Raw genomic sequence first — 9,769 nt, 5'->3', positions numbered from 1 at the left:
CTTCTCATGTGCTCATACTGTTAATGATGCACTCTGAGTTTTCTCTTTCACAATGAAGTGCAGCCTCTGTGGCTGGCCCAGCTGAACTAGTGCCACCTGATGTGAAGTATCCAAAGCTAACCTTATTCCAAATCTGCTTGTGCTCAATTTTGCATTTTAAATTACCCAGGTGGAAAAAATATACAACTAACTCTTTAAAGTTCTCACTGAAGAGTGCATATCTAAGCTGCTGCATGTTTTAAGTTCTTGTGATGGAGCAATTCAGAATGAAAAGGCTCTGAAAGGAATTACCCATGAGATGTCCTGGATGTAAACTTGAAGGGCCTGGAGGAGAAAAAAAATAGGATTTAATTTAGTTGTGGGAAAGTTACAGTCATATTCACTCTTGAAATGAGGGCAGCAAATTCATATCAGAGAAGTTTGTAACAGTCAGCAGGTTCTTGTTTAGCCAGGGCATCAAATGTTATGGGGAGAAGGTCAGGCAGTGGGGCTATGGGAAAGTAGATCTGCTCAAGAATGAATAGGTGGTCAGACTCAATGGCCTGAATAGCCTATTTCTGCTCCTGTGCCTTTTGGTTTTATAGGCATCTATAGGCTCCCTATCTTTCAAACTCCATTTGAAAGGGATAAAGCTCTTGTATCCCAGCATCCCCTCAGTTTATGTATGATAAGATAGTTGTGAGAAACAATCTCCAATTCACTTCTCCCTTATCTTGTGCTCACTCTAAAATGAATGAGGAAACACATCTGTGGGTTGGTTAAAGTGATCTTCGCACATAATGTTTACTGTGAAGTAAAATAACAAAATTTAGAAGGAGGAATAATCTAATCGTTCAGTCCTCATGGCAGTTTCACATTCAATACCTGCCCAATTGCCTTTCTCTTGATTCCCTTAATATCTAAATATCTATTGACCTTTGTTTTGAATATTCGTAGTAACTGAGGCTCTACATGTGTGTGAGAATTGAGCTGTCTGAATAAATATTTTCTCAATTCAGTCCTGAAATACCACCTACTCCTTACTTAGAGACTGTGATCTTTCTTCTCAAGACTTGAGCTAGGGGAAGCATCTCCATTGTCAAGCACTGTAAGACTCTTTTTGTGTTTCAATGAAATCATCTCACATTCTACTTAATTTGGGAGAATATAGGCTCAGTCTCTCATGTGTCAAACCTGTCATCCTAGGGATCTCTGCAAACCTTCTTGTGCATGTTTATTAGATCGGGAGACAATACCTTTGACACTATGCGATCTCATTATTAGTATCAGAGCAAGGTGGCTCTCTTTTAATTAAATTCTCTTTCCACAAGAAATAGGAATATAGTAAACAAACAGCCCTTAGCGAATGCTCTGCCATTAATTAAGATAATGGTTAATCTTCAAGCTCAGTCCCTTTTCCATAACCCTTTATTCACTTCATGCTCATACATTACTTTCAAGCTCTGGTAGTTGGTTTGTGGTGGAAATTTTCAATAGCTCAACACCCTCTGAGTTAAGAATTTTCTCCTCACTGCAACTGGCCAGTCCCCAGTTCTCTGAATATGCTACTTGATCCTGACCTCCTCAATCTGAGGAAACATCTTTGCTGCATCTAGCCTGTTAAGCCTTTTAACTCTTTTATAAAGTTCAATGACCACCCAACTCAACCTTCTAATCTCTGGAGAATATAGTCCAAATCTATCTACTAGATCTATCTTTAAAAGGAAAACCTGCCATCTCTGAATCAGTCTAGCTCCACCCTGTCTTTGGCCTTTATTAAGAAGGCCAAAAGCATACATAAGGTTCCAGATAGTCTCGTCAAGACATAAATGATTTGAATAAGACTTTCTTAGTCCTGTTATCAAACCAACTCATTAAAAAAGAGTAATATAACATTTACTTTTGTAATCAAAGTTTCACTTGCATGCTGGCTTCAGTGATCTCAATCAATGTTAACACATTACTGCAAAATGCCAACACACCATTGCTTTTTGGTTGCTTCTGTATCTTAATGTTAACATCCACTGATTTATGTGCAAGGACCCAGAGGTCCTTATGAAAATCAACATATTTCAGTGCTTTAGTCTTAATAAAAGCACTTCGCCTTTTTTTAGTTACAAAAAAAGATGGCCTCACACTTTTCCACATTAATGTTCCACCTGCCTTATCAACTTATATAAACTGCCTTTTATATCATTGAAGCCTCTCTGCAGCCTCCTCATGGCCCTACAGTGTTGCATTAACATTTTGAGATATTATCAGAGGTGGATAAATGAAATGGACAGGAAGTGAAGGCTTGAAGTGTTGACTGAGTATCAGGACTGATGTAATGGAGTAAAAAAGGTTTTAAAATATTTAGAAAAAGGTTGGGACTTCCCATCCTCTGATTAGTGAATCCATTAATTTCTACTAACCTTATGGCATTAAATCAGCCTCAAGCACTGTATTCAAACCTTAGCTCCAAGCTCCTGTTTCCTATGTCCTCAGATCCTTCCAAGCTCAGCTTGTTGAAAGCAGTCTTTGATCCAGTGCTGGAAAACTTTATTTTGACTAGCATTAATTCCAGTGATGTGTCCTTAAATCTAGCATGCACTTGATCCATTATTTCCACAAAACTCATATTTCCTTTGAATATAGATGGGACTTCAGTGTGATTTTTCCAGGACCACTATGTAACTTTGTCATGCAAACCTTGGAAGTGAAAACTGACAAAATTCAAGATTTGAGATTCCTTTATTGGCATGTAATAGTATAGAATATGTAATATTATAGAAAATTGCCTTCTGCATTCTGAAAGCAGACATAAGATCACCATTAGTGTTGTCTGGTGCCCCTTCCATAGAAATGTCTGTGGATTCGCCCCCCAGCACTCCCACAGCCTCTGCAACCACACAGACCCCTGTCTGATCCATTGGCATCATGAGGCACCTGATGCTCTTCAGGAGTCAAATCCCAGCTCCATAACCTGGTTCCATGAGCCAGAGTCCAGTAGCCCACAGACCATGCAGATCCCCTGACTGCGAGTTGCCCACAGCTTCTGTGCATCCCTCAGCTGCTGAGCACCTGGCTGGTCCACCACCATGGTCACCATCCTCCAGGGTTAACTCTGCATCTCTTTCTTGACCAAGAGAAGGGTGTTCTCGTCATTGCGCCAGTCCAAAGCTCCCTGAAGTCTGCAGCTGGATCGGACCTTTCACAATCGATCTTCTAGTGTCACCTGTGGTCCGCAACTTGGAGTGGAGCTCAGGGATGTGAGAATACGGAATTGATGTTCATTTGATTGCCAGGATTTTTTCAGACAATTCTATTCACCCACATGGAACCTGCCTTTTAGATTAATTTGCCAGAATGTTTCTTCTATAATAACAGAAGCCTGAAATCCAGCACCTCAAGGTTCAGGAACATTTTTATGAATAGATATCGACTTGAATTTCTCTAAACTACCATAGCCCTAACCATTATGTACTCTGCGACCAGCAAAAGATCTGTTTGCACAATTGAAATGCCATTTTTATCCTGACAATCACTATAAATATGAATATTTATCTATCAATCCTTTTATATTTATGATCTCTTTTTCTCTCTTGCCACATTGTGGTAATTTATTCTATACTATTTTAGTTAGTGTACTTTGTGCCCCTGTTTGGTTGCAACAAGAAAAACTTTTGGTGTAACTACATTGTGCTTGTGTATGACATAAACCCTTATGACTGGGGGGTATGGCAAGATGGCGTAGAAGAAAGACGTGTATTCCACCTTTCCCCAGCTGGATCACTAAATACTCGGTTTTAAAAAACCATAAAAGTGGTTAAAAATAATATTTTCATTTGTTTAAATAACAGTGATTTATGATGGCATCTAATGTGAAAAGATTTAAACCTCAACTTCAGAAAAAATTACTATACAAACGTATGGAAGAATTGAGGCCTACCTGCATAGCTGAATCCACGGAATCATCGTTGGGAGTATCCAAGCTTTAGAGAACTCCAGCCCGTTCGAGTTTGACTCCAGCGCAGATCCTGCCTCCGTAAGATGACGCCGACACCTTGCTGAGATCAGCCGTTGCCGACCCACGTTCACGTGAAGTCGTGCGCGTGGGCGTCATGGCCAATAAGGGGACCCATGAACCTGCGACTTTGCTGGGTGGCCTGGGGTCACGCAGTTTTTATGTCGGAGGAAACTCCTGCGTGTCCGCCAGCTTTGCCTGACTTGCGTGGGGTATCCCAGGTCTGAGAATTGCTGGACAAAGTATGGGCTGTAGAGGAGCCCGAACACTGGGATCCCAAAGAGGTCGGGGTACCGGCGTTAGGTGTCATTCAGCTAAAGGATCTATGGTGACCGAGGAAGAAGAGGAATTTACCTTATTGGAATTCGTCCAGGAGGAGGAGCCTGTAGTTAAAGGAGGTAGACCTCAAAAAGTGGAGGTGGAATCTGGAATGGATTCAGTGTTTACTGTTTTGGAAGGGATTGCTTGTCAAATGCACAATAAGTCAAAACAAATATCAACTCAGGTGAATCAAGTATTTATGGAAATGAAAATAAAAATTATTTCTCTGTGTAATGAAATGTCAACTGTGAAACAGGAAATGACTGTAGTTAAGAGTGATATTAATAGATGTATAAACTCAGTTGATACTGTGCAAGATAATTTTAATAAAATTGCAACAGCCTTTCCTGAGTGTCAAAATCAGGTGGAACGTAATAGAGAAAAAATGGAAAAAGTGGAAGGTTCTTTTGTAGATTGAGAAATTCAAAAAAGAGATTTAATGAAGAAGATTTATTCATTGGAAAATCAAAGCTGATGGAATAATGTGAAAATAGTTGGTCTTCTAGAGGATATTGAAGGTTCCAATCCTATAAAAAAATTGAAGTATTGGATCCCAGATGTGCCAGGTAAAGAGCTTTTTCCTGAAGGTTTGGAATTGGATCGGGTTCACAGAGCTCTGAGAAGAAAACCACTCCCAGGACAAATTCCAAGAGCAGTCTTGGTTCATTGTTTAACATACCAAGATAAAGAAATGATTCTACGTATGGCAGTACAGAAAGCACGGCAGAATCAGTCTCCATTAATGGTTCAAAATAATAGTTCTTTTATGCTGATTTGAGCCAAGAGGTTATTAGAAGATGATGAGAATTTAATATGGCCAAAGATGTTTTGTGGTGAAAAGACTACAAGTTTGCTTTTCGCTATCCTGCAATTTTGAAGGTTTTTATGGAAATTTTCAATCTCAACTCTTTGAGAATGATCATGATGCTTTCGTTTTTGCTAATTCTTTGCTGGAACTGCGAAGAAATGGGCAATCTTCTCCATTGTCTCCTAAGAGGAGGGTAAATGGAAATGGAAATGGACATGGGTATGGAAAGAATGGAAAGAAAGAAGAGTTGACACAAAGTCTTCTTGATGTTGATGATCCGGAGCAGTCGTTGGGCTTGGAATCATTGGGCTGAATATATGGACTATGTTTTGTTGTGTTTAATTAAATAATAAATATGTATCTGGCTGGGGGGTGGGGGTGAATGACACTGAAAGCTTTGATAGTCATCTGCCGCTAGTGGGTTTACCACACACAGAATTTTAGGGTATTACTACCTTTGGGTGGTTTTCTTTTGTATTTTTCAAAAAAAATTTGTGAGGGTTTTTTTTGAAGAATTATAGAGGGGAGCATTATTTTATAGTGTGTAAATATATTAGTAGTTAAAAATGATGTCTAAATTGAATTTTGCAACTTTTAATGTTCAGGGATTAAATAATCCAATTAAGAGAAAGAGAATATTGGCTTCTATAAAAAAATGAAAATTGATATTGCTTTTTTACAAGAAACACATTTGACTGAAAAAGAACATTTGAAATTGAAAAGAGATTGGGTTGGTCATATTTTTCTTCTTTTAATTCTAAGGCAAAGGGAGTAGCGATTTTGATTCATAAAAATTTACCATTTGAATCGGAATCTTCAGAGGGGTATGCTGGCAGAGTATTAAGAGTGAACTGTACATTTTTTGCTGAATCTTGGACTTTGCTAAATCTTTGTGTCCCTAATATAGATGATGAGCGGTTTATTTCAGAAGCTTTTTTACTGTTAACTCAAGCTAATGAAAATGTCTTAGTTGGTGGTGATTTTAATTGTGTTTTGGAACCTTTACTAGACAGAAATCCAAAAAGTATAAGGAAAACAAAGATGGCAACACAAATTAAATTTGGTGGATATTTGGTGGATATTTGGAGAAAAGTTAATCCTACAGGGAAAGATTTTTCTTTTTTTCTTCATGACATGATTCATTTTCTAGAATTGATTTATTTTTGGTATCAGCACATTTACAAGGTAGAGTATTAAGAGCTGAATATAAAAGTAGAGTTACAATTACCACATTTTCAAAACTATTATGAAGCCGCCGAGTTGAAGTTTATTAGTAGATTGATGGATTTAGATCAGCCTCCTAGCTGGGCTAAAGTGGAGATGGTGTGTATTTCTACGGTTGAGATACATGAATTTATAGTTCATTGGAATTTGATTTTGTTACAGCAATATGATATGCTGATATTGAAACATTTGTTAAAGATTTGGATTTAAAAAAACAGGGTATTAGGGTCGAAAGATAAATTATCAATAATCAGCTTATTCCTTTTTCAATGTTTAATAATCATTTAAAGATTTGGGATTCTAAAAGTATAAAGACAATACAAGATTGTTTTGTAGAGGGGCAATTTCTTTCTTTTAATCAATTGAGAGAAAGATTTGATATACCTATAAATTCTTTGTTTGCGTATTATCAACTTTGAGCTTTGATAAAAGATAATTATGGTAGAGAGGTGATTTTACCTACTTTGTCGAGATTTGAATCTTTGAATTCCTCTATACCAAAAAAGGGTTATATTTCAGTTATGTATAATTTGTTACAAGATTGTATGGATAAGTCCGATTGGGACAAATCTAAACTTAAATGGGAGAGTGATTTAGTATTTATTTTTCCCGAAAATGATTGGGCAAATATGTGTCAGGGCATGTAATTAAATTGACTAATATAAGATATGGAATGGTTAATTATAATTTTTTACATCAATTATATTTGACCTCAGAAAAGCTAAAATAAAATATGGGTTTAGTCATTTGGATTCTTGTTTTAGATGTGGCTCATGTATTGGAACTTTTCTACATGCTGTTTGGACTTGTGTTAAAGTTCAATCATTTTGGCAAGGAATTAAAGTAGTTTTGGAAGATCCAATGATTTTTTTGTTGGGAAATTTATATTCGTTAAGGGGAATGGGATTGGACAAAATTCAAATTGCTTTTGTACGTTTGATGTTATCAGTAGTGAATACATGTGTTGCTAGTACTTGGAAAGATGATACTGAGATTAATATATCATGTTGGCATAATGAATTGAAAGTATGTATTGTCATGGAAAAAATTACTTATAGTTTACATGATGATTATTCTTCTTTTGTTAGAAAATGGGCTCCTATTTGAAATATATGCATTTAGATATACTTTGAAGTGTTATTAACATTTATAATATTTTCTTTTTATATAGATAAAATCTATATTTTTTTTGTTGCTCCCCTTAAGGGAGTTGGCTGTAGGGGTGGGAGGGTGGAATGGGTGTTAATATAAAATCTTTTTTTTTTCTTGATTATTTCTATTCTGTATGTTATTTTTTTTACTATCTTTTAAAAAAAGTTTGAAAAAATCCCTTATGACTCGTTACCTTCTATTTATGAGGTGAATTTGATCTTACTGTTCTGGATGCTAAAGTTCTTCACAGAGACGTTAAGAGAAATATCAGAAAAAGTGGTCTGTACATTTAATGTAGGGTAACATAGACAGTTTCTCTTCTCTCTCCTAAAGGAAGTAAACATTGTTTTCCCTGTTCTGGCTGCCAGATATATTGCAGTCAATCTGTGGTTTATTAAAGGACTGCTGAGTTTTCACTGCAGTTGGCAGACACAGGATCCGCTTTCGTATCTTCTGCACAACAGTTTGATATTGTTATTGAATGGAACAATTGCTTGCAATGAATGAAAACCTAAGGGAATCTTCATTGTGCTTTAATTTGAAGATTTTCAAAACCCAAAATACAATTGGAATAAAAAGGATTTGAAGGATCTACTCTTTAAGGAATATTGTCAGAAGTAAGACACATCTGCCACATTATTTTGGGTCTGTTTGTTCAGTATCTCTAGCAATATTGATATTATTAAAAAGTAGTGCTTTTACTGTTTTTAAAGTATTTTCTAAGGTTCATGCACTGCAATAAAATGAAATGGTTAACAGATCAAAATTTGCCTAAATTAAAATAGGCTAGATTGGTGGTTCATATGATGCCATAGGTGCTCTGTGGTTAGTAAGGGATTAGTTAAGGTGATATATAAGTGGAAAGAAAAAGGTTGAGAGCCACTGGGTTGGATGATCTGATTGATATTGCTAACACAGATAAGAGATGAAAAATTGTTTAAATCTCCATTGACAATAACCTAGGCTGGTTTCTTTCTATTAAGAATTCTTCTTTCAATTATTTTGTTTGTAATCCATGACTTTATAAAACTGGAGGTGTTTTAAATTTGGGTTTATCTGTCACAAAAAAACCTAGTACAGTATTCTTCTAGAAACAGACAAGCATCAGTAATATTTCATACAGATGTGTAAAAAAACATAATTTGCAGAGTAGAAGATTACAAATGACAGGGAGATCAATTAATGCCAAGCAAAGGCAGCATGAGAGCACTGTTATGGGGTTCATGTAGGAGCTTGATGGTTCCAGGGAAGAAGCTATCTTTTAGCCTGTTGGTGTGGGCTTTCACACATTTCCTTTTCCCCAGTTGGAGAAGGGAAGGGAGAAGAAAATGTTTCTGCTGTGTGACTGGTCTTTGAGTATGTTTGCTACCTTTCTTAGGCAGTGGGAGATGCAGGCGATGTTGGGAGTTTTGAGAATGAATGAAGGTAGATACATCCCTGAGCTTGACCATGTTCACTTTGAGACTTCTTGGAGGTGTGAAGAAATTGCAGGAACCCTGGCAGAGAGTTTTGTCTTCCTAAAGCCACAACTTAGACTAGAAAATGGCAGATGGTGTGCCTTTTTTTTATAAGAAGGCCTAAACAGTTATATATGGCTCTTAGGAAAAGCCAGTAAGCCTAACATCTGTGGTGGGAATATGATGTAGCGGAAACTGAGAGACAAGATCTACCTGAATTAGGAAAGGCAAGGACAGATTTGGGATAATCAGCATAGCTTTGTTTTTGGGAAATTGTATCTTATGAATGTAATTAATTTCTTGGCGAGGGAACTAAAATGATTGACAATGGCAGAGTGGTAGATGTCTTCATGGAATTTAGAAAGTTTTTGGACAAGATTCCACTTTGTAGATTGTTCTTGAAAGTTTGAACACATGGGATCTAAGGTGAGATCATCAATCAGTTAAAAAATTGGCTTGGTAGAAGGAGCCAGAGGGTAATAGTGGAGGGTTGTTTATCAGATTAGAGGCCAGTGGTGTGCCACATGGATTAATGCTGGGTCCCCTGTGTTTTCCATGTATATCAGTGATTTGGATGAGAATGTAGGTGACATTATTAGTCAATTTGTGGATGATACCAAAATTAGTGAACAGTGATGAAGGTTGCCTCATGTTTCAACAGAATTTATATCATCTGGGAAAGTGGACCAACAAAGATAGAATTCAAATCAGATAAGTGAAAAAATTATGCATTTTTTTCCTCAATGACACATTTGAAAGTTGTGGTTATTTTATTTGGAGGAATAAGTCAGGATGTGCAAGGCAATTAGATTAGAATGTAAA

General features: G+C 36.7%; 1 long non-coding RNA gene across 1 annotated transcript; it reads right to left on the bottom strand.

Annotated features, from left to right (window-relative positions):
- Positions 1-200: 200 nt before the first annotated feature.
- Positions 201-4,357, bottom strand: LOC138743508 (uncharacterized). The gene is made up of 2 exons (XR_011344939.1): positions 3,911-4,357; positions 201-324 (listed from the first exon to the last, which is right to left on the bottom strand). It is a non-coding gene; the product is annotated as an uncharacterized lncRNA (long non-coding RNA).
- Between the last annotated feature and the right edge of the window lie 5,412 nt (positions 4,358-9,769).

This window comes from Narcine bancroftii, chromosome 1 (genome assembly GCF_036971445.1).
Source record: "Narcine bancroftii isolate sNarBan1 chromosome 1, sNarBan1.hap1, whole genome shotgun sequence".
NCBI lineage: Eukaryota > Metazoa > Chordata > Chondrichthyes > Torpediniformes > Narcinidae > Narcine > Narcine bancroftii.
Note: the sequence above shows the minus strand (reverse complement) of the source record. Positions and strands in the feature narration are given on the sequence as shown.